Raw genomic sequence first — 24,999 nt, 5'->3', positions numbered from 1 at the left:
GTTTCCTGAATGTTGAGCTTTAAGCCAACTTTTTCCACTCTCATCTTTCACTTTCATCAAGAGTCTCTTTAGTTCTTCTTCACTTTCTCCCATAAGAGTGGTGTCATCTGCATATCTGAGGTTATTGATATTTCTCCTGGCAATCTTGATTCCAGCTTGTGCTTCTTCCAGCCCAGAGTTTCTCATGATGTACTCTGCATATAAGTTAAATAAGCACAGTGACAACATACAGCCTTGAAGTACTGCTTTTCCTATTTGGAACCAGTCTCTTGGTCCATGTCCAGTTCTAACTGTTGCTTCCTCACCTGCATACGGTTTCTCAAGAGGCAGGTGAGGTGGTCTGATATTCCCATCTCTTTCAGAATTTTCCACAGTTTATTGTGATCCACACAGTCAAAGGCTTTGGCATAGTCAATAAAGCAGAAATAGATGTTTTTCTGGAACTCTCTTGCTTTTTTGATGATTCAGCGGATGTTGGAAATTTGATCTCTGGTTCCTCTGCCTTTTCTAAAACCAGCTTATACATCTGGAATTTCACAGTTCACGTATTGCTGAAGCCTGGCTTGGAGAATTTTAAGCATTACTTTACTAGCATGTGAGATGAGTGCAATTGTGCAGTTATCAAAATCCTAGCTGCTTTTTTTTTGTAGAAGTTAAAAAGCTGATCATAGAATTCATAATGGGATTCAAGGAAACCAAAATAGTCTTGAAAAAGAATAAAGTCAGAGGATTCATACTTCTTTATTTCAAAATTAACTACTATAAAGTAATAGTAATCAAGACAGTGTGGTCTGGCAAAGAATATAGAAATAGACAGATAGATCAATGGAACAAAACTGAGAATCTAGAAATAAAACCTTATGTTTATGGCTAATTGGTTTTTGTCAAGGGTGCCAAAATAATTCAGTGGGGAAAGAATAATCTTTTCAACAAAGGTTCTAGGACAACTGGATGCCTGTGTGGTCAGTTACTTCAGACCTATCCAACTCTTTGCAATCCTGTGGACTGCAGCCCGCCAGGCTACTCGGTCCATGGGATTCTCCAGGCAAGAGTACTGGAGTGGGTTGCCATTTCCTTCTCCAGGGGATCTTCCTGGATCAGGGATCAAAACTGCATCCCCTGCAACTGGATATTCACATGAAAAAGAATGAATTTGGACCCTTAACTATCATCATATAAAAATTAAATCGAAATGGTTCACAGACCTAAATGTAAGGGCTAAAACTATAAAACTCTTAGAAGACAACAGAGATGGTAATCTTTATAAACTTGGATTAGAAATTTTGGGGATATGATACCAAAAGCACAAAAAGATAAAAAATAGCTAAATTGGACTTCACTAAAATTAAACAAAAAAATTGTTCTTCAAAGGGCACCATGAAGAAAGACAACCCACAGGATGGGAGAAAATATTTGAAAATCATATATGTGATATGGAATTTTCATCCAGAATATATAAAGAACAATTACAATTCAACAATAAAAAGACAAATAATCTAATTTTTAAATGGGCAAAGAATCTGAATAGACATTTGACCAAAGTTGCACAAATAGCACATGAAAAGGTGCTCAACAATATTAGTCATTAGGGAAATGCAAATGAAGGCCACAAGATACCGTTTCACACTCACTAAAGTAGTTATCCTGAAGAAGGAAATGGCTATGCACTCCAGTATTATTGCCTGTAGAATTCCATGAACAGAGGGGCCTGGTGGGCTATAATCCATAGGGTCACAAAGAGCCGACATGGCTGAGTAACTAATGCTAGGGTTCAGTTCAGTTCAGTCGCTCAGTCGTGTCCAACTCTTTGCAACCCCATGAACCACAGCACCTCAGGCCTCCCGGTCCATCACCAACTCCCGGAGTCCACCCAAACCCATGTCCATTGTGTCAGTGATGCCATCCAACCATCTCATCCTTGTCGTCCCCTTCTCCTCCTGCCCTCAATCTTTCCCAGCATCAGGGTCTTTTCAAATGAGTCAGCTCTCCACATCAGGTGGCCAAAGTATTGGAGTTTCAGCTTCAACATCAGTCCCTCCAATGAACACCCAGGACTGATCAGGAGATCTCCTTTAGGATGGACTGGTTGGATCTCCTTGCAGTCCAAGGGACTCTCAAGAGTCTTCTCCAACACCACACTTCAAAAGCATCAATTCTTCAGTGCTCAGCTTTCTTTATAGTCCAACTCTCACATCCATACATGACCACTGGAAAAACCATAGCCTTGACCAGACGGACCTTTGTTGGCAAAGTAATAGTTATAATTTAAAAAACAAAAATAGAAAATAACAAGTATTGGTGAGGACTTGGAGAAATTTGAAACCTCACATGTTGCTGGTGGGAATTGTAAAGTAGTCCATCACTTCATCAAAAAGTTAACATATGACCCAGCAATTCCACTCCTTTCTTTTCAAGAGACTTGAAAACATATGATCACAAAAATAATTGTACATTCATGGTCATAGCAGCATTATTCATACTAGTCAAAAAATGGAAAAAATCCAGAAGTCCATCCACTGATGAATGGATAAACAAGATAAGTTATTTCCACTTCATTCAGTGGAATGAATAAAACAAATGAAATACTGATAGACGCTACAACATGGACAAACCTTGAAAACACTGTGCTAAGTGAAATAAGCCAGTCACAAAGGAATGAGTATTATATGATCTTTTATATGAAATGTCCAGAACAAGCAAATTCACAGAGATAGAAAGTAGATTTGTGGTTGCCAAGGGCTGGCAGGTTTGTGGGAAAAGGGGGAGTGAGTGATAACGAGTATGGAGTTTATTTTCAGGTATCTGGAATTAGATAGTAGGGATGGTTGCATGACACTGTGAGTATATTTTAAAATGTTGAATTTTACACATTAACAGGGTGATTTTTGTGGTTTGTACATTGTACCTTAATAAAGCTGTTATTAAGGAAGTGACTTGCCCAGAGTCACAGAGCTAATACATAACAGAACTAAGACTTTCATTCAGCACAGTTCTCCTCTAACCTGTACTTGGAATCTTCATTAGTTTCTCAAAATACACAACTTTTGTGATGGCCTTTCTCTGATCAAAATCCTCTGGGGGCTTCCTGATTAAATAGAAATTCCTCATTATAACATTCAACTTTGTTTTACCTTGCAATTTTCATTTCCACTAATACTTTTTCCTCAAACATTAAGTGAATCCCTACTATGGATTCCTACCTCCACTTACTAGGACTGAGTATAGAAAATTTGGGTACCTGTCCTCATAGATTTAAAGAAGTAGTTGGGATGATAACCCCCCACTCAAATAACTATAATACAGGCTACAATTAGTGTTGTGGTAACTCAGAAAAGGGAGAAAACTTCTGGCTAGTGTTTGAGTATATTTGCATCTGAAGCAGACAGTAAAAGGGAAGGCTTTGTTGAAGAAGTAGCAGTTGAATTGGGCCTTCACAAGGAAAAGACTCACCATCCAGTATAGACAAAGGTAGTAGAATCCAGGGCAAGTTTGGAAAGTAGCAAGTAGTCTGGATAGCTGGGAATAAAGTGAATAGAAAGAGGAGTGGTATGAGAGAGGGTGAGAAAAAATTGAGCCAGATCATGGAAGACATTGATTGCCAACAAAAGCTATTTGTACTACACTAGGATGTGGTGTGAAAATGAAAAGACCATGGGCTTTGGATACAAACCTGAGTTCAAACCTTGGCTGCATCACTGATCAGGTCAGTGACTTTCAGTAAATTGTTTTTGCTAATTTTCAAAATGGGAATAAAGAGCTCTACCTCATCTTGGTTGTACAAAAATAAATATAATAAGATGTTATGTGTTAGGAGAACCATTGGTAGATTTAGGGGTAAGGATAGAGGAGGTGATTAAAGCTATGTTTGAGAAAAGCTCATCTATCATAAAAGGGAAGAGGGAGGAGCTAGGTAATCAAAGCAGTCACGAGGCTGCGTCTGTCGTTCAAGCAAGAGATCACATATGGTAGTTCCAAAACTGCAGCTGTCAAAGAATCCCTTACACTGATGAGATCTCAAATAAGAAAGGTGATAACCAAAGACCTTCTGAAAGAGGAGTCAACAAGATGCTTAACTGATGAAGAAAAAGGGTGAGAAAGAGGACTCTGGGCTTTTAAACTTAACTGAAGAGGAATTTTATAGCTATTGGCAGAGCCTGGAAGGTCAGGAAGCAGCATAGGTTTGGCACAGGAGTGGATGAGCTAAATTTTGGTCTTCTGTGAGGAAATAGTAATTTTATGGAGAGTAAGGGAAACTAGAGATTTGGAAGTCATGGAGGGGACTGCAGATGCTAAGGCAGTTTGGGGAGCTATCAAGTTGGGAAGTTAGCAAAGCCTAGGACTTTGAGCAAGCTCTGGGAGTTGGTGATGGACGGGGAAGCCTGGAGTGCTGCAGTCCATGGGGTTGCAAAGAGTTGGACACGACTGAGTGACTGAACTGAACTGAATAAGACACTAGAACCTGCCTGGGAAAGGTGCCAAAAAGAAGGTGAGTGTTTTTCAGAAACAAGTTGGCACGTTTCAAAATTTGCCTCAAGCAGGACAGGACTATTTCCAAGAGAGGAGCAAGGGTTGTAGAATTCTGTTCCTCTTTCTTGCCCTCTTTATGTCTATATTACATGGCCCCAGCAACTAACATAGAATAAGAATATAGCATTCCAACTACTACTATATTATAATTCAGGTACACTGGAGGATTAATAAGTTTTTTAATGGGATGGATGAGAACCTGAGAATTAATGTGCAACATTAATTCTGTAGGGAAAATGTGTTTTGAGTTCCAAGTCATTAAACCTTTGGAATACATCTCATTTGTATGCTGGGGACTGCCTGTATTAAAGTCATGGTTATAATCTTGTTCCACCGCATTCAGCCATTCTCAAAAGCTAGACAGAACTTAAAGCACACAGGAAAAAAACTCTTCTCCATGTGGAGGCTCCAGTATCAGTTTAATCAGATAGTTGACAGTCCATCTGCTCTTGATTAAGGACCCTGATCATCCACAGCTCTTGAAGGGATCATGGCAATTCACTTAAAACAGGTGTTAGCTGCTTCAGTCATAGCCCCTAGGTTCCCACCTAGAAGGAGGCCTGTGGGTCAGTAATTGCCTCTTACATCAGGCCACCAGCTACCACCTTCTCTCTGGAAAAGTCAGTTGGTAGAGGGCTGCTTTGGCTTAGCTGCCATTCTGTAGGCCTGGGGACATACTGGGCATTTAGCACCCATTCAGAACTCCTCTGTACCCTGATGGAGGAAATGTCTTTGTAATGTCCTCTTACTGGCAACCCCCAGTTTGCTCTAGTCCTATCTTGTCAGTTAGCTACCTGGCAAGTGCCTCTGGTCGCTCCATGCCCTTCCCCCTGAACATTAGCATTTTGTGCCACTAATTGACAGGAGCTAATTGACAATTAAGTGGTGATGGGAATCACACTCACGCTGAATAAGGAAGCAACACTGGTCCCCATGCGGCTGAACCAGGGCTTTACTTTTGTAGCCATTCTTCTTCTGACACGGGTGACTCAGAGGAGAAATATAGGATGTAGAGGATTTCTCAGAAACATTAAAGTGATTCATTCCATCTAGAGATACTTGTGTCTAGTTTGCATTTTCTTCCACTAGTTCCACATTCCAGAAGACATTTCCAAGGAGGCAAAATAGTGCCATATTGGATTGACTGTAGGTATGAAAATTTCAAGGGCAACAGTAGAAATCACACTAAAAAAGTTATGGTATTTAAGAAAACAGATATCAACTGATCGAGAGTCACTGGGACTTTCTGAGATTCCTAAGCTTAACAGGCAGTAAACGAGAAACATATGGACCAGACCACAGCCCAACTCCAAGAAGAATCAGTTGCTCCTTCCTCCATCAACCCAAAGTAATTAGAAGCATTGAATTACAGTTATTATGTAACTACATATTTCTGTAACCAATCTCCTCTACTAGATTATTATTTTGATACTTCATTCAACATTTTTTCCTAAATTACCAGCAATAGTTACAGGTATGAACACAAAAAGGTATTCAGTTTTATTCAACAGTACACCTACCATAAGTTAGTGGCTCTACTACACATTGAGGGATGAGTTAGACATAATCTCTGTCCTCAGGATGCTTAAGGTTTAGTGGCAGAAGTAGAAACAAAACCAGATTTTAATATGATATATTAGAAACACACATTAGGTGCCACAGGTTCACATTGGAGGTGCACTTAAGCCCAACCTAGGGATTCAAGAAAGATCGCCTGAAGGAGATGACACATGAACTGAACCTTGAAGACATGTGTAGGATTAGGGAGGGGAAAAAGATGAGAGAAGCCTTCTAGGCAGAGGGAACAATGTATTACACACCATGAAGTGTGCAAGTAACTAGAAGCAGTCTGAATTACAAAAGTATACAGTTCCAGGCATGGTGTCAAAAAGATGGGGCTTAGAAGGTCTGCTAAAAAATTGAAGCTTTATTCTATAGTTTGCTGGGGAGCTATTTAAGAATTGAAAGTCATGGTTTATTCATTTATCTTTCAGAGCCTACATTATGAATTATCCAGAGAGCTCTTCTGAAAGTCTGAACGATAGATTATAGGTATCAGGAAATCAAATATATTTTCACACACACATAATACTGCTCTTTGAAAAGATCAGGAACATGATCAGCAATTTATGTATAAGGACATTGATAAGGCATTATTTGGACTTCCCTGGTGGTTCAGATGGTAAAGAACCCACTTGTAATGCAGGAGACCAAGGTTTGATCCCTGGGTCAGGAAGATCGCCTGGAGGAGGGAATGGCTACCCAGAATTCAATGGACAGAGGAGCCTGGTGGGCTATAGTCCATGGAGTTGCAAAGATCTGGACATGACCAACACTTTCACTTTCATAACATTGTTTATAAGTGGTGACAAATTAAAAACTTTTTAAATACCCAGTGGTAGGGGAAACATTAAGTGAGCCAAGGTGCATCAATAAGGTAGAGAATTATGTTGCCATTAAAAATATCATATTTTGGAAGACTATATATGACATGGAAAATATCCATGGATTTTTAACCTTAAGAAAGCAAGACATAAAGCAACAAATATAGTATGATCCCAATTTTAGGAAACACACACACATACACACATAAAGGAAATCTTAACTCTTGGAGCTGGGTGGTCAGCTTATAGGAGATCTTTCTTCCTTATTTTTATTCTTCTATGTTGCTTTTAAGTTTTCTACTGTGCACACATATTCTATAAAAATAGCACTAAAGAGTATTTGAAACATCAGTGATATAAATAGAAGAAATCGGGAAAAGCATCCTTTAGACTCACCCTTTCTCATCCTTTCTGAATTTTCTTTCTTTTTTTTTTTTTTGTTGGTCATATTCTCTCAATCCATGACAAAGACGACTTAGAGAGGCTTTTATGATGATTGACAGAGTCAATTAAAGGGATGGCACATAGAGCTTGTTAGGGATTTTTTTTAAATAATTGTATTTATTTATTTATTTATTTTTGGCTGTTCTGGGTCTTCACTGATGCTTGAGCTTTTCTGTAGTTGTGGTTCACAGGCTTCTCATTCAGTGGCATCTCTTGTTGTGGAGCATGGGCTCTAGGGCGCATGGGCTTCAGTAGTTGTGGTTCTTGGGCTCTAGAGCACAGGCTCAATAGTTGGGGTGCAAGGGATAAGTTGCTCCAACGCATGTGGGATCTTCTCAGATCAGGGATCAAACCCATATCTCCTGCACTGGCAGGTGGATTACTTACCACTGAACCACCAGGGAAGCCCAGGGATGTTTAAATGAACAAGCACTGTTGGAGAGAAAACCCACAGCAATGGAATATGACTAGTTAGCAACTGGAAGAGATTCAATGGGAAAACTGAAGACTAATGAACAGAAGATTAAATTGCAGCTGGAGAGATTTAGGATTGAGATATTGCAAACATTAATGATAGTACAAATTGTTAAACCCCGAAGAGGGTCACCAAGAAATGTTTAGATACTCAGCTATGTCTAGAGTTCTTTAAAGCCTAGAGTTCTTTAAAGTCAGGGGGATAGACAATATGGCCTCATGCAGTCTTTTTCAGTCACAAATTCTGTTGTTTCTTGTTTGAACAGGATATAAAGAATGATGGTTGCATCTTTTTAAAGGGAGAATGGACAATTAGAAGTGAATGGGAGCTGGGAGCCTTTTCTATTTTCATCTCTGTATTCTGCCATGTCCACTGGTAGGAGATTTGGATATAATCAAGGCACAGCCAAGTAGTATCTATTATCAGCATGTAATGATGATAAATGGAGATTGTATTGCCATAGTGCAGTGAATAATCCTCCAAAGTTTCTTTTCAGAATAGTCCTTCACTAGCTCTTAAAATACACCATCCCCAGGGACTTCTAAGTGACAGGATCCTGCAAACAGTGAGTCTTGGAGCTGGAGCCCTGGGAGGTTGGCTCAGGCCCAGGGACCCATTTAGCTGATGCTATGTTCTGAAATCACCCTGATTATGAAGCAGAGCTTCTGAGTGCCAAGTGTTATGCCAACCGAATGACTTGACTCTGAAAAGTTAACAGGAACCCAGGATGCCTGTTACAGCACTGTGAATTATTGCTGTTGTTCAGCTGGGGAATTGTTACTGGGAGTTACGGGTCTCCATGCCCCAGGCAAAAACACTGAGCCCAAAGGGAGTGCCCAACTTTGAGCAGGGGAAAAGGACAAGTGCCCCAAAAGCACTTGAGGATAAAGACCCTCCTAGGTGTAACATCAGGAGCAGTGAGAAGGTCCCTCTTCTGATGGATTTCTGGTAAAGACTATTGGATACATGAGACCACTTTAATATGAGTAAGGGCATTCTTTATTTCTATAGTCAGACCTAAAATTGCTATGTGAACACCCTTGGGAGAAGGAATTGGGTGGTGGACTCACTCAGCCACACTGTGGTGAATGTGCAGGCAGGGGGCTCTAATATGTCAGTGCCTGAGATAGAGGTTATACTCTCTCATCAGTGATGCGGGCTCAATACAGAATCAGGGCAAGGCACTGGAGAGTCTGGTGGAAGTATCCCCCTTCCAACCTTGGCCCCTGGGCAGCATATCAGAATCTGAGTAGGTGTGTTTATGTGCTTGGAGGCTCCTGTATGAGCACACATGGACACAGGCTTATTGTACTTAGAGATTGTGAAGAAATATTAACAAATCCGTGCTGAGCACCCAAGTATGCCAGACCCTGTACACATGTTCTCTCACCCAGCCCTTGTGAAGTGGCTAGGATTCCCATAGTCAGAAAACCAAGTCCGAGAGAGGAAACTGCTCATTCAAGGTTTGCAAAAGTAGGAAATAAAACCAGGTTGTGGCCTGGGTCTCTAACTTAGATTTACTCCTCCAAGTGAGATAGTAGAATTGCAATCCAGTCTGTGTGTGTGTTAAAAGTATTAATTTGTCAAACATAATCACTTAGAATAGTACACACTTGTGGTGACTTCTGTCAATTTTATTGTCTTTGTTATACCAAAAGCTTCAGTCAGATGAAACTGAACTGAGCCTCCCTGGACCTCTGAGAAGCCCTTTCTCTGCTGTACAAGAGTGATCACCACCTGAGCAATAAACAGTCTCTCTAGAACATGTTTCCAATCTTGTCATTCACTTATTTAAACTCCTTCAGTGGTTTCCAATTTTCTTCCATTTAGGGGCCAAATTCTTAACTTTGTCTTTTAATAATCTGACCTCACTGGACCTGCCTGATCACATTTCCTGCTACTTTACTTGAGACACCATGTGAGAGCCCTATTGAACTTCTCATTGGTTGTTTACCAAATGTGTCATGTTCTTTAGTAACTCCCTGATCTGACAACTTGGTCCCTCTGCCTGGAATCTCTTTTCCTACTTTTCCATCTGGGTAACTGCCCCTCCTCTTCTAGAATAGCTGTTTAAGGTACCAGGATAAGGTAGGCATAGGGCTGTGGGATTCAGTTTAAGGGCAGAAATATAAGGTTTAACTAACACATAGTAAAAACTACCCTTGAAAATGTACTAAACCATCCCAAAGTATATCATACAAGGTTTTGTTTATACAACCTTGTACATAAATATGTATGTGAAAATATGTGTCATTAAACACTGGAATCACACTCAGAGCAGTATAGTAAAATGTGAAAGCTGTGAGAAGTAGAGAACTCAGATCCCATGAGGGAATCATAAATGAACATTTGTCTTCTCATGATCACCCACATCTGGGATTCACTGAGTCTTCCTGGTAGCCTGAATGATCAAAATTGTTTGTTCCCCCTCCCTCTCTCTCCAATCTAAATGGAGCCCCATAATGCTATCTCACTAGAACCACATATTCTATGAATCTTTTCCTGACTCCCTCAGACACTATCAGTCTAATAGAATTCTGATCATATCTCTACCATAGCACCTATTAGGTCTTGTCATAATTATTTAAGTATCTATTCTCCCAAATAGACTGTGAACAGCTGCAGAGTATGACCCAGCGCATCTATATCCATAGAACCTAGGACAGTTCTTAGGACCAGTGCTTCTCAAAGCATATTCCATGGATCAACATCAGAATTACCTAGAACACCTCTTTTTTTTTAATCTTTTGGCCATGACTCACGGGGCATGTGGGACTTTAGTTCCCTGAGCAGGGATCAAACTTGCACCCCCTGCATTGGCAGGGCAGAGTCTTAACCACTGGCCCATCAGAGAAGTCCCTGGAGCACCTCTTAAAATCTAAATTCATGAAAGAGAAATAACAATTTTAATTAAATTTTTATTTAAGGTTCTGATTCAGTACTTCTTGGGTTGGATCCAGGAATCTCTAATTTTGAGGCACTTCCCAGGGATTAGATCTGATAGACAGAGTGCCTGAAGAACTATGGACAGAGTTTCATGACATTTTACAGGAGGCAGTGATCAAGACCATCCCCAAGAAAAAGAAATGCAAAAAGGCAAAATGGCTGTCTGAGTTCAGTTCAGCTCAGTTGCTCTGTCATGTCCGACTTTTGTGACCCCATGAACTGCAGCATGCCAGGCCTCTCTGTCCATCACCAACTCCAGGAGTCCACCCAAACCCATGACCACTGAGTTGGTGATGTCATCTAACCATCTCATCCTCTGTCATCCCCTTCTCCTCCTGCCCTCAATCTTTCCCAGCATCAGGGTCTTTTCAAATTAGTCAGCTCTTCACATCAGGTGGCCAAAGTATTGGAGTTTCAGCTTCAACATCAGTCCTTCCAATGAACACCCAGGACTGATCTCCTTTAGGATGGACTGGTTGGGTCTCCTTGCAATCCAAGGGACTCTCAAGAGTCTTCTCCAACACCACAGTTCAAAAGCATCAATTCTTTGGCACTCAGCTTTCTTTATAGTCCAGCTCTCACATCCATACATGACCACTGGAAAAGCCATAGCCTTGACTAGACGGACCTTTGTTGACAAGGTAATGTCTCTGCTTTTTAAAATGCTGTCTAGGTTGGTCATAACTTTCCTTCCAAGGAGTAAGCGTCTTTTAATTTCATGGCTGCAATCACCATCTGCAGTGACTTTGGAGCCCAGAAAAATAAAGTCAGCCACTGTGTCCACTGTTTCCCCATCTATTTGCCATGAAGTGATGGGACCAGATGCCATGATCTTAGTTTTCTGAATGTTGAGCCTTAAGCCAACTTTTTCACTCTCCTCTTTTACTTTCATCAAGAGGCTCTTTAGTTCTTCCTCACTTTCTGCCATAAGGGTGGTGTCATCTGCATATCTGTGGTTATTGATATTTCTCCTGGCAATCTTGATTCCAGCTTGTGCTTCCTCCAGCCCAGCGTTTCTCGTGATTTACACTGCATGTAATTTAAATAAGCAGGGTGATGAAACTAAGCCATGCTGTGTGGGACCACCCAAGACAGACAGGTCATGGTGGAGAGGTCTGACAGAATGTGGTCCACTGGAGAAGGGATTGGCAAACCACTTCAGTATTCTTGCCTTGAGAACCCCATGAACAGTATGTCTATCTAAGAAGGCCTTAAAATTAGCTGAGAAAAGAAGAGAAGTTAAAGGAAAAGGAAGGATATACCCATTTGAATGCAGAGTTCCAAAGAATAGCAAGAAGAGATAAAAAAGCCTTCCTCAGTGATCAATGCAAAGAAATAGAGAAAACAATAGAATGGGAAAGACTAGAGAGCTCTTCAAGAAAATTAGAGATACCAAGGGAACATTTCATGCAAAGATGGGCTCAATAAAGGACAGAAATGGTATGGAGTTAACAGAAGCAGAAGATATTAAGAAGAGGCAGCAAGAATACACAGAAGAACTATACAAAAAAGATCTTCATGACACAGATAACTACAATGGTGTGATCACTCACCTAGAGCCAGACATCCTGGAGTGCAAAGTTCAGTGGGCCTTAGGAAACATCACTATGAACAAAGTTAGTGGAGGTGATGGAATTCCAGTTCAGCTATTTCAAATCCTAAAAGATGATGCTGTGAAAGTGCTGCACTAAATATGCCAGCAAATTTGGAAAACTCAGCAGTGGCCACAGGACTGGAAAAGGTCAGTTTTCATTCCAATCCCAAAGAACGCAATGCCAAAAATGTTCAAATTACCACACAATGGCACTCATCTCACATGCTAACAAAGTAATGTTCAAAATTCTACAAGCCAGGCTTCAACAATATGTGAACTGTGAACTTCCAGATGTTCAGGCTGGATTTAGAAAAGGCAGAGGAACCAAAGATCAAATTGCCAACATCTGCTGGATCACTGAAAAAGCAAGAGAGTTCCAGAAAAACATCTACTTTTATTTTATTGACTACACCAAAGCCTTTGACTTTGTGGATCACTACAAGCTGTGGAAAAGTCTTCAAGAGATGGGAATACGAGACCACCTGACCTGCCTCCTGAGAAATCTGTATGCAGGTCAAGAAGCAACAGTTAGAACTGGACATGGAACAACAGACTAGTTCCAAATCAGGAAAAGAGTACGTCAAGGCTGTATATCATCACCCTGCTTATTTAACTTACATGCAGAGTACATCATGTGAAATGCTGGGCTGGATGAAGCACAAGCTAGAATCAAGTTTACCGGGAGAAATATTGATAACCTCAGATACACAGATGACACCATCCTTATGGCAGAAAGCAAAGAAGAACTAAAGAGCCTCTTAATGAAAGTGAAAGAGGAGAGTGAAAATGTTGGGTTAAAGCTCAACATTCATAAAATGAAGATCATGGCATCCAGTCCCATCACTTCATGGGAAATAGATGGGGAAACAATGGAAACAGTGAGAGACTTTATTTTGGGGGGCTTCAAAATCACTGCAAATGGTGAGTGCAGCCATAAAGTTCAGAGATGCTTACTCCTTGGAATAAAAGCTATGACCAACCTAGACAGCATATTAAAAAGCAGATATATTGCTTTACCAACAAAGGTCCATCTAGTCAAAACTATGGTTTTTCCAGTAGTCAAGTATGGATGTGAGAGTTGGACTATAAAGAACGCTCAGCGCCAAAGAATTGATGCTTTTGAACTGTGGTATTGGAGAAGACTCTTGAGAGTCCCTTGGACTGCAAGGAGACCCAACCAGTCCATCCTAAAGGAAATCAGTCTTGAATATTCATTGGAGGGACTGATGTTGAAGCTGAAACTCCAATACTTTGGCCACTAGTGTGAAGAACTGACTCATTGGGAAAAGACCCTGATGCTGGGAACAATTGAAGGCAGGAGGAGAAGAGGACAGCGCAGGATGGGATGGTTGGATTGCATAACTGAAACAATGGGCATGAGTTTGAGTAGGCTCTGGGAGTTAGTGATGGACAGGGAAGCTTGGTATGCTATAGTCCATGGGATTGCAAAGAGTCGGACATGACTGAGAGACTGAACTGAACTCCCAGGTAATAATGATACAGATGTAAATGTGGCCTCTTTTTTGATGCCTTCCCCACCTGCTCTCTCCTGTCTCCCATAGACATGACCTCTCCTATTGCCATAGGGTGAGAAATGGGAAAACGTTAGAATTGAGATGCATGGCACTGAGAGGGGTTAATTGGGAAGGAGTTGGAAAGATGGCTTGAATTTTACCCAGAGGTTTGCATCCAAGTCTGTGCACAGAAGTTGAGGTTGCTACCAGAGTTGTAAAGTGGCAACAGTGATCATTTTAGTTGACTCCTCAGGACTCATTCCATCCCTTTTCCATTGAATTGCAGCAAGGCAATTTGGGAAATTGACCTCAGTTCAAGGGGTAAGTCTAATTGGTCTGAGGATAAACCTTTTGCCAGTTATGGGTCAGACACCCAGACTGCCTAAAATTCAGGTGAAGGTTTATTGCAGCCTTTTGGAAAACTTTATCCTTGCTTTTAAGAGATGGACTCTTCCCTTGGTTGTGAACAAGAAAGCACGTGGCTCTGGTTGCTGTTGACAAATTTCTCATGACTGTGAGAAGAATCTAGCCTTAGATAGAAGCTGATCTTTGGGTAATAGAGTACAGTGATGGAAAGAATCTGGGTCCTCGGTGACATTTATTTTATGTTGTGGTAAAATACTCACAACATGAAATTTATCATCAGTGGCATTAAGTACATTCACATTATTGCACAATCATCACCACCATCCATCTCAACAACTTCTACATCTTCCTCAACTTAAAATTGGTGTTCATTAAACAGTGACCACTCAATTATCCCTCCCTCCAGCCTCTGGCAACCACCATTTTACTTTCTGTCTCGGAGAATTTGACTACTCTAGAAACATCATATAAGAAGAATCATAAAGATTTGTCCTTTGAGACTATTTTATTCACTTAGCCTAATGTCCTCAAGGTTCATTCTTATTGTAGCATGTGTAAAATTTCCTTCCTTTTTAATGCTGAATAATATTCCATTGTACCACATTTTGTTTATCCGTTCATCTGTCTATGGATGGTTGGGTTGTTTCGCTTTCTTGCTATTGCAAATAATGTCGTTATGAACACAAGTATACAAATGTCTGTTCAAGTCCCTGCTATTAATTCTTTTAGGTATATACCCAGAAGTGGAACTCCTGGATCATTCTATGTTTAATTTTTTGAGGCATTGCCATACTGTTTTCCATAGCAGTTGCACCATTTTACATTTCCACCAGCAATGCACAATAGTTCCAGTTTTTCCACATCCTTGCCAATACTAGTCATTTTGTATTTTGTTATTGTTGCTGTTTTTTCTTTTTAATAATAGCCATCCTAGTGGATATGGAGTAGTATCTCATAATGGTTTTGATTCATATTTTCCTAATGACTAGTGATGTTGAGCACTTTTTCATGTGCTTATTGGCAATTTGTATATCTTCTTTGAATAAATGTCTATAGAAGTCCTTTGCCTTAATCAGATTATTGACTTGTACTTGATGACACTTTTAAACTGCTGAATCAACCAACTCTGATGTCTGCTCTGACTTTGTACTCCCAGTTATGTAGTTTAGTAAACTGCCTGTGGTAAACTGAATAATGGCTCTTAAAAGATATCCATGTTCTAATCCCTGAAATCTATGAATATGCTCTCTCAGGTACTTTGCAGATGTCATTAAGTTCAGTTCAGTTCAGTCACTTAGTCGTGTCTGACTCTTTGCAACTCTATGGACTGTAGCACACCAGGCTTCCCTGTCTGTCACCACTCCCAGAGCCTACTCAAACTCATGTCCATTGAGTCGGTGATGCCATCCAACCATCTCATCCTCTGTTGTCCTCTTTTCCTCCCACCTTCAATCTTTCCCAGCATCAGGGTCCTTTCCAATGAGACAGTTGTTCACATCAGGGGCCAAAGTATTGGAGCTTCAGCTTCAGCATCAGTTCTTCCAGTGAATATTCAGGACTGATTTCCTTTAAGATTGACTGGTTGGATCTCCTTGAAGTCTAGGGGACTCTCAAGAGTCTTCTCCAACACCAGTTAAAAGGCATCAAATCTTTGGCACTCAACCTTCTTTATGGTCCAGCGCTCATGTCCATACACGAAAAAATCATACTTGAAAAATCATAGCTTTGACTAAACACCTTTGTCAGCAAAATAATGTCTCTGCTTTTTAATATGCTGCCTAAGTTTGTTACTGCTTTTCTTCCAAGAAGCAAGCATCTTTTAATTTTGTGGCTGTGGTCACAATCTGCAGTGATTTTGGAACCCAAGAAAATACAGTCAGTCACTGTTTCCATAGTTTCCCCATCTATTTGCCATGAAGCAAATAAAGGGTCTTGAAATGGGAAAATTATCAGGGTTATTAGGTGAGCCCAGTGTTATCACAGGGGTCTTATGAGAGAGAGGCAGCAAGGTCAGAATCAAAGAAGATGTAACAATGGGAGCAAAGGTCAGAAAGATATGAGATCATGAGCCAAGGGATGGGGGCTGCCTCCATAAACTAAAAAAGGGGAAGGAATGGATTTTGCCCCAGATTCTCCAGAAGAATGCAGCTCCACCAACATCTTGATGTTAGTTTTGCAAATGCGTTTCAGATGTCCAATCTGCAGAGCTGTAAGATAATAAATTTGGCTGTTTTAAGCCTCCATAAGTTTATCAGTCACTCAGTCATGTCTGACTCTCTGTGACCACATGGACTGGGGTCCACCAGGCTCCTCTGTCCATGGGATTCTCAAGGCAAGAATACTGGAGTGGGTTGCCATTCCCTTTTCCAGGGGATCTTCCTGACCCAGGGATTGAACCCAGGTCTGCCTGCATTGTAGGCAGATTCTTTATCATCTGAGCTACCAGTGAAGCCCTTTAACCTCTACTGTTGTTCAGTCACTGTTCAGTTGTTCAGTCATGTCTGACTCTTAGTGACCCCATGGATTGCAGCAAGCCATGCTTCCCTATCACCACCTCCAGGAGTTTGCTCAAACTCACGTCCAACAAGTCAGTGATGCCATCCAACCATCTCATCCTCTGTCTTTCCCTTCTCTTCCTGCCTTCAATCTTTCCCAGCATCAGGGTTTTTCCAATAAGTCGGTTCTTCATATCAGGTAGCCAAACTATTGGAGCTTCAGCTTCAGCATCAGTCCTTCCAATGAATATTCAGGGTTGATTTCCTCTAAGATGGACTGGTTGGATCTCTTTGCAGTTCAAGGGACTCTCAAGAGTCTTCTCCAGCACCACAGTGCAAAAGCATCAGTTCTTTGCCACTCAGCCTTTTTTATTGTCCAACTCTCACATCCATACATGACTACTGGAAAAAAACATAGCTTTGACTATAAGGACCTTTGTAGGCAAAGTAATGTCTCTGCTTTTTAATATACTGTCTAGGTTTGTTACTTCTTTTCTTCCAAGGAGCAAGTGTCTTTTAATTTCATGGCTGCAGTTACTGTCCAGAATGATTTTGGAGCCCAAGTGATTTTAAGCCTCTAAGTTTGTGGTAATTAGTTACAGCAGCAATGGGAAACCATATGCTACCTTATCGTTTAAGTCAGAGCAGGCTTCAGGGTTGGTTCATTCAACAGTTTAAGAGTGTCAATAAATATATCTCAACAATAAAAAAAAATCGCCTCATCAGAAAAGAGGCAAAGTCATTTTGTTATTTACAGCCAAGGGCATCTTCATTGATACACCAAGTAAACCAACAGTAAAATAGCCAAGTCTAGACTCTCAGTGAATTCCAAACTACCTAGCAACCACGTTTAGGGAGTTTGATAGTGGGCAGTCATTGCATGACAGGGAACTGACAAGGAAAAGAAATTCTGATGTACATTCTGATGTACTAGAGAAAACTGAAGTCACCCTCAAATGTTTGATTACTGAATGAATATGGTTATTTTTGCTTAATTTGATTACTTGTGTTTATAATTTCCTCCCTGGTTTGGCGCTTCTGTGGTACTGACCTGCAGGGCTGTGTATTCCTCACCAGACTGGCTTAGCCTGTGGGTTTGATGGCGAATATCCACAGGAGTTGATTGTTGCCCTAGAGGCTTGTCTTATAAACTCAGACTCTTTTGCAAACTCTATCTTGCCTCCCTCAGGGACCTTTTCCTTCCCTGTTATTTGTTGTTAAATCACCAGGCTGAGCTAAGTACCCAAACAACAGATCTTTCTCATCAGGTCCCAGAGGAAAGAGACATGGTCCACTCACCTTGGACCCCAAGTCCTCAAATCACTAATGAAGCAGACTGTGTAATTTCCCTAGGCCCAGGTCCTGATTCCAACTTGGGTGGGCAGAAGTTATTGCCTTAAAGCAAATAAACTAAAAACAAAACAAAACAGATAGGTTCATTTCCTTTCCTTTCTTGATGTCTAGAGTTTGTGTTAAAACTGGGTTTCCTGCCTTCTCTCTCAGTTGAGCGTGTGGAGAATTACAGAGCAGTGCCAAAAAGATTGTTAAAGATCCTTCTACTTTTAAGGGAATGCAGATTACTTTTAGGGGAGAAGACGACTTTCTGCAAAACATATAAGCAATCTTTGTACCTAGAACTGAAGCTGTTTCCCATAATAAAATTTTCCATTGATCAAGTATCTGTTTCCCTATGATGAGCTCCAAACAACTGGAGATATAATCATTTTTCTTTCTAGGCTAGCTAATGATCTAAGTTGTGGGTTCTTCAGATACTTGGCTTCTCCCCAGTCTCCCCATGCTGCTGGGTTTTAGGACTTTCCATAGCAGGTCAGCAGCCCCACTAGAGCTAAAATACCATCTTTGACAACTGTCATTCCAATCTCAAGAATCCTAAGAAATTGGGTATTTCTGTGAAACCATGTCTCCAGTGAACTGCTTGACTCCGAGCTTCAGGACTCAAGAAGTCAACCAGCTTGTGCAAGTGAATGTGCCCCATCACATGTCCTTCACAAATTGACTTCAGCTGCAGAACTTAACTTTCAGCTTGTGCTTTGGAGGAAGACAAACTTGGGTCCAAGTCTTGGCTCTCTCCAAGTACTAGCTGGAGGTGATTTTGAGGTTGTTTAACCATTCCAAACCTCAATTTCATTATCTGTGAGATGGGGATAATAGTGTTTACCTCGCAGGTTTGTTGTGAACGTTAAAAGAGATCACAGTAAATGCTCAGTAAATGTTAAGGGAGTTGGAAAATGTTTGTTGAATCTATTTGGAGGCCTAGTTCCTGCCCTATGATTCCCTAGACTTAGCTGATAAAATCATAATTCCTGACTGGAACCTTACAATAAACTCTTGATAAGCATCTATGGAATTACAGCTTAAATTCTACAACCAGAGCACACAAATCTTGCTCTATAGTATTTCACATCTCATTTTTTAAAGTTCTGCTAATTGTGACTTAAAATAAATTATTTCAAGGAGCAAGCGATTTCTCTGCAACAAAGTAAATGTTATGCCTAACAGGTATCAGGTTACAATTTAATGTAGGGAATCACTAATCCCATTGCCCAATTTGGTCAGACATTCCATTCCAATTGTGTTACCTCTCACCCAGAGATCCCCAAGGGTTAACTCAACCTCAGCTGGCTGAACAGGTGGCTCCTTCTTCTCCCACCACTCCATGTATTGTGTCATATCACATTCTTCTCATGGGAGTATTAAGGCTCAAGGGGAAGATGAATTGATCCCTGTTTACAGACTATAGAAAGTAAAGTCAAGGTCTGTTCCATTCCACTTCCAGAGTTGTCCATTAATATCATTTTCCTAATGTAAAAGAGGTATGTGGGGGCATCTAAATGATCAACCTCTAAGGGTACCTAATGTACACCTGAGAAATGCCATTGAGTAGAAAAAGAAATGGCCTTATCTTTGCTCAATAAGAGGGTACAGTGGACCTTCAATCAATATCAGATCTCAGCACCTGTGCCTTTCTAACATTACTTCTCAATTCGTTAGTTAGAAAGGAATACATATACATATATGCATGTAGTTCAGGTGAATCAAAAGAATAGCAAAGAGAGAAATCCACAAAACCCAACTACTTGGGATATTGTTTTGGCTAATGATAACAGAACCCCAAATTGACAATAGCTTAAACAAAAGTGTATTCCTCTCTCATATTACAATCTGGAGTTAGTCAGTCCAGGATGCATGTCTGCTTAGCAGTTCTTCTGCATGGAGTTTTCAGGTATCCAGTCTCCTTCCATCCTGTGGCTCACCAATCTGAGAGTATTTCCCTTGTCCACCTGGCTCAAAATGGCTTTCCATGATGTCCAGGAACCAACTAGCAGGATGAAGAAAGTAGGAGAAGGAGGAGGTGCCCTCTTCCTTTAAAGGTTTGAACAGGAGTTTCTTCCTGTCTCTTCTAGCTGCATCCCATTGGCAATAGCTTAATCAATGACCACAATAAGCCTGGTGAAGGTACTCTTGAGCTTGGTGGCCATATGCCCAACTAAAAATCCTTTAACTTTGGAAGAAGGGAGACTGGACATAATGGAACAATGAATAGTCCAAAAATTGTTCATACCATTGAATTTTCAAGAGAAAAGCATTAACCTGCTTGTCTTCTGATCATAAACACACCTAGACAAACTTTTAACCACTGAAGCTGGTCTTCATGATACTCCTCCAGTTGTGAAACCCTTAAAATTCTTTCATGTTGTTTGTTTAAGTAGCTACAGCTCTAGGACCCCCAATCACATGCCCAGTTGGCCCATCCCCTTCTGCCCTGCACTATACTCCTCATGATCCAGCAACTAAAGGGTTAAAGCATAGCTCAGCAAGGGGCTCCAGAGCTAAGCCATGGTTCATCCTAAATAGTGACTGCAGACTAACACAGGTAGTAACCTATTTTGACTCTCAACCCTGCGCTAAAGATGAAGGGATGCTCCATCAGGAAGTTAACTCGGGATTTTTCAGTTGCTTGATCAGGCACAACAGAGACCTGGTACAAGCAAACCTCCCACAAACCTGGTTTGGGCTGACACTATGTCTTGGTTTCTCTGTCTCTAAAATGTGAGAGGCTCTCTTTGTCATTAGTCAGGAAGTTGGTAGGGAAAGGAAACAGTGACGTCAGTAATCAGATATAAAGATATAATAATTAGAAATGATATCCTGACCCAGTCAAAGCAATATTTAAGAAAGATCATTCCAAAAAGGGGACTGGAGGAGCCGTTCAATGAGGCTTTAAAAGACAAGTTCAAAAAAATGGAAAAATAAAATACAAGGTCTGGGCTAGTGCTGGCAGAAAGAAGAGACAGTCTCCTGCATGAAAATATAATGAAAAAGAGTAAGGCTCGATGGAATCTCTAAGAAGCAATACTAGTATCTTAAAAGACAGAATTAAATGAGCACATTCCCCTCATCCAGGCAGAGACAGCCCTGCTGATTGGCCCCCTCTTGGTTATTTCCCATAGGAACACCAAACACACAGTATATGTGGATATTCAAAATAATGTCATAAAGCTAATCACGCCCCAATGCGCACTTTGCCCCATCAATATTCCATCTGCTTTCACATTCCCAAGGAAACACAACAAGAAAACCAGGCTCAGGCAAGTTCCTTCTCCTCCCTGAGCCTTCATTTTCATGTGTAAATCCAGGATAATTCTATCCACCTTTTATGGTGGTTATGAGGTTTAAATGAGAAAATGCACATATGTATCCTGTGGCCCTGGTAAATGGTAAATGCTCAAAAATTTTGTCTCCTCTTCTTCAATTCTCAGATATTTGGACATTTCCAGGTCACTGTTTTTTCCTAAGAACAAAAATTGAAGCCAAGCACAGACCGCCTACCTGGCTTTTCATTCCCAGTCTTTCTAAAAGGCAGCATTAACATTAGCAAAGTGTCTGCCCTCTGAATCTCAATCCTGGGTCATGCCACCCAATCCAGGCCATCTCTGCTCCTTTCCCAGCACTGCAGTGCTCTGTACACCACCACACCAGCATGCCCATTGGTGCTGCATAATCTGCAAGTTCACCTAAATCCTCAACATGGAACCACTCTAGAATCTGTCCCTCCTTCTCAGCCATCTTTCATTCTCCGTACACTTTCAGCCTTTATTGGTGTTTGCCTCACTGCCAGCCTCTCTCCATCATAGACCATCTCTTTTCTGAGTCACTAAGAAAGCAGATACTGCCTACAGGTTCATCCCTATCTGCACTCCTCCTTTATCTGTTTCCATTCGGATATTGCAGGAGTCCTGACTTCTGCCTAAACTTAATCATCCCATCTCTACTCGGATCCCATCCTTTTCACATTCTGAACACCATATCCTATCTGTTATTCCTTCTTTCTCTTATAGTTTCAGCCACTCCCTCTATACTAGCTCCTTCCCATCAGCATTTTAAACATGTTGAAATGTCTACTATCTTTTAAAAATTGAGATATGTGTGTGTATTAATCACTCAGTTGTGTCTGATTCTTTGCGACCCAATGAACTGTAGTCCTCCAGGCTCCTCTGTCCTTGGAATTCTCCAGGCAAGAATACTGAAGTGGGTTGCCATTTCCTCCTCCAGGGGATCTTCCTGACCCAGGGACTGAACCCAGATCTCCTGCATTGCAGGAGGATTCTTTACCACTGAGCCACCACAATTGCCAAATAACATTAGTTTTAAGTGTATGACATAATGATTTGATATTAAGTCTAATATAGGGTTACTGAAATTTTTTTCTTGTAATGAGAACTTTTAAGATCTACTTTCTTAGACACTTTCAAATAATATTACTATTAATAACTATAGGACTTATAACTGCAAGTTTGTACCTTTTGACTCCTTTCACCCGTTTTACCCACCCCTGACTCTGGCAGCCACCATTGTGTTCTCTGTATCCATGAGCTCAGTTTCTGGATTTTTTTTTTTTATACATGCTACCTATTAAGTGAGATCATATAGTATTTGTCTTTCTCTATCTGACTTATTTCACTTAGCATAATGGATCTTGAGTCATCACAAATGACAACATTTCCTTCTTTTTCTACTATATTTTTTAAAAACTTCACAACTGACATTTTGTTCTACTCTAGCACTTGTCTTTTCTTTACAGATATTGCAACACTGAGTTGTTTTTCTCTTCTCCCCATATTCCACTTTTCTTTTTTTTTTTTTTTTCATTTATTTTTATTACTTGGAGGCTAATTACTTCACAACATTGCAGTGGGTTTTGTCATACATTGACATGAATCAGCCATGGAGTTACATGGATTCCCCATGCCGATCCCCCCTCCCACCTCCCTCTCCACCCGATTCCTCTGGGTCTTCCCAGTGCACCAGGCCCAAGCACTTGTCTCATGCATCCAACCTTGGCTGGTGATCTGTTTCACTATAGATAATATACATGCTGTTCTCTCGAAACATCCCACGCTCGCCTTCTCCCACAGAGTCCAAAAGTCTGTTCTGTACATCTGTGTCTCGTTTTCTGTTTTGCATATAGGGTTATCATTACCATCTTTCTAAATTCCATATATATGTGTTAGTATTCTGTAATGTTCTTTATCTTTCTGGCTTACTTCACTCTGTATAATGGGCTCCAGTTTCATCCATCTCATTAGAACTGATTCAAATCAATTCTTTTTAATGGCTGAGTAATATTCCATGGTGTATATGTACCACAGCTTCCTTATCCATTCGTCTGCTGATGGGCATCTAGGTGGCTTCCATGTCCTGGCTATTATAAACAGTGCTGCGATGAACATTGGGGTGCACGTGTCTCTTTCAGATCTGGTTTCCTCAGTGTGTATGCCCAGAAGTGGGATTGCTGGGTCATATGGCAGTTCTATTTCCAGTTTTTTAAGAAATCTCCACACTGTTTTCCATAGCGGCTGTACTAGTTTGCATTCCCACCAACAGTGTAAGAGGGTTCCCTTTTCTCCACACCCTCTCCAGCATTTATTGCTTGTAGACTTTTGGATAGCAGCCATTCTGACTGGCGTGTAATGGTAGTTGTGGTTTTGATGTGCGTTTCTCTGATAATGAGTGATGTTGAGCATCTTTTCATGTGTTTGTTAGCCATCTGTATGTCTTCTTTGGAGAAATGTCTGTTTAGTTCTTTGGCCCATTTTGTGATTGGGTCATTTATTTTTCTGGAATTGAGCTGCAGGAGTTGCTTGTATATTTTTGAGATTAATCCTTTGTCTGTTGCTTCATTTGCTATTATTTTCTCCCAATCTGAGGGCTGTCTTTCACCTTGCTTATAGTTTCCTTTGTTGTGCAAAAGCTTTTACGTTTCATTAGGTCCCATTTGTTTATTTTGTTTTATTCCAAATATTCTGGGAGGTGGGTCATAGAGGATCTTGCTGTGATTTATGTCGGAGAGTGTTTTTGCCTATGTTCTCCTCTAGGAGTTTTATAGTTTCTGGTCTTACATTTAGATCTTTAATCCATTTTGAGTTTATTTTTGTGTATGGTGTTAGAAAGTGTTCTAGTTTCATTCTTTTACAAGTGGTTGACCAGTTATCCCAGCACCACTTGTTAAAGAGGTTGTCTTTTTTCCATTGTATATCCTTGCCTCCTTTGTCAAAGATAAGGTGTCCATAGGTCCGTGGATTTATCTCTGGGATTTCTATTCTGTTCCATTGATCTATATTTCTGTCTTTGTGCCAGTACCATACTGTCTTGATGACTGTGGCTTTGTAGTAGAGCCTGAAGTCAGGCAGGTTGATTCCTCCAGTTCCATTCTTCTTTCTCAAGATTACTTTGGCTATTCGAGGTTTTTTGTATTTCCATACAAATTGTGAAATTCTTTGGTCTAGTTCTGTGAAAAATACCGTTGGTAGCTTGATAGGGATTGCATTGAATCTATAGATTGCTTTGGGTAGAATAGCCATTTTGACAATGTTGATTCTTCCAATCCATGAACACGGTATGTTTCTCCATCTGTTTGTGTCCTCTTTGATTTCTTTCATCAGTGTTTTATAGTTTCTATGTATAGGTCTTTTGTTTCTTTAGGTAGATATACTCCTAAGTATTTTATTCTTTTTGTTGCAATGGTGAATGGTATTGTTTCCTTAATTTCTCTTTCTGTTTTCTCATTGTTCGTGTATAGGAATGCACGGGATTTCTCTGTGTTAATTTTATATCCTGAAACTTTACTATATTCATTGATTAGCTCTAGTAATTTTCTGGTAGAGTCTTTAGGGTTTTCTATGTAGAGGATCATGTCATCTGCAAACAGCGAGTTTCACTTCTTCTTTTCCTA

General features: G+C 40.5%; 1 protein-coding gene and 1 pseudogene across 11 annotated transcripts in view; one reads left to right on the top strand and one right to left on the bottom strand.

The window, feature by feature from the left end:
- Positions 1-24,999, top strand: part of DCX (doublecortin) — a 361,602-nt gene that overhangs the window by 180,240 nt on the left and 156,363 nt on the right. Inside the window, exon 1 of one of the 11 annotated variants that reach the window (XM_043457805.1) lies at positions 3,625-3,703. The exons of the other annotated variants lie outside the window; for them this stretch is intronic. The gene's annotated coding sequence lies outside the window, so the exon portion shown is untranslated. Of the gene's footprint in view, positions 1-3,624; positions 3,704-24,999 lie in introns of those variants that run through there. 11 annotated transcript variants of the gene reach the window in all.
- The window catches only part of LOC122435771, a 90,111-nt pseudogene that overhangs the window by 36,707 nt on the left and 28,405 nt on the right, over positions 1-24,999 (bottom strand).

The sequence above is a fragment of the Cervus canadensis genome, chromosome X, assembly GCF_019320065.1.
Source record: "Cervus canadensis isolate Bull #8, Minnesota chromosome X, ASM1932006v1, whole genome shotgun sequence".
Taxonomy (NCBI): domain Eukaryota; kingdom Metazoa; phylum Chordata; class Mammalia; order Artiodactyla; family Cervidae; genus Cervus; species Cervus canadensis.
This window is presented reverse-complemented; position numbering and strand designations above follow the sequence as displayed.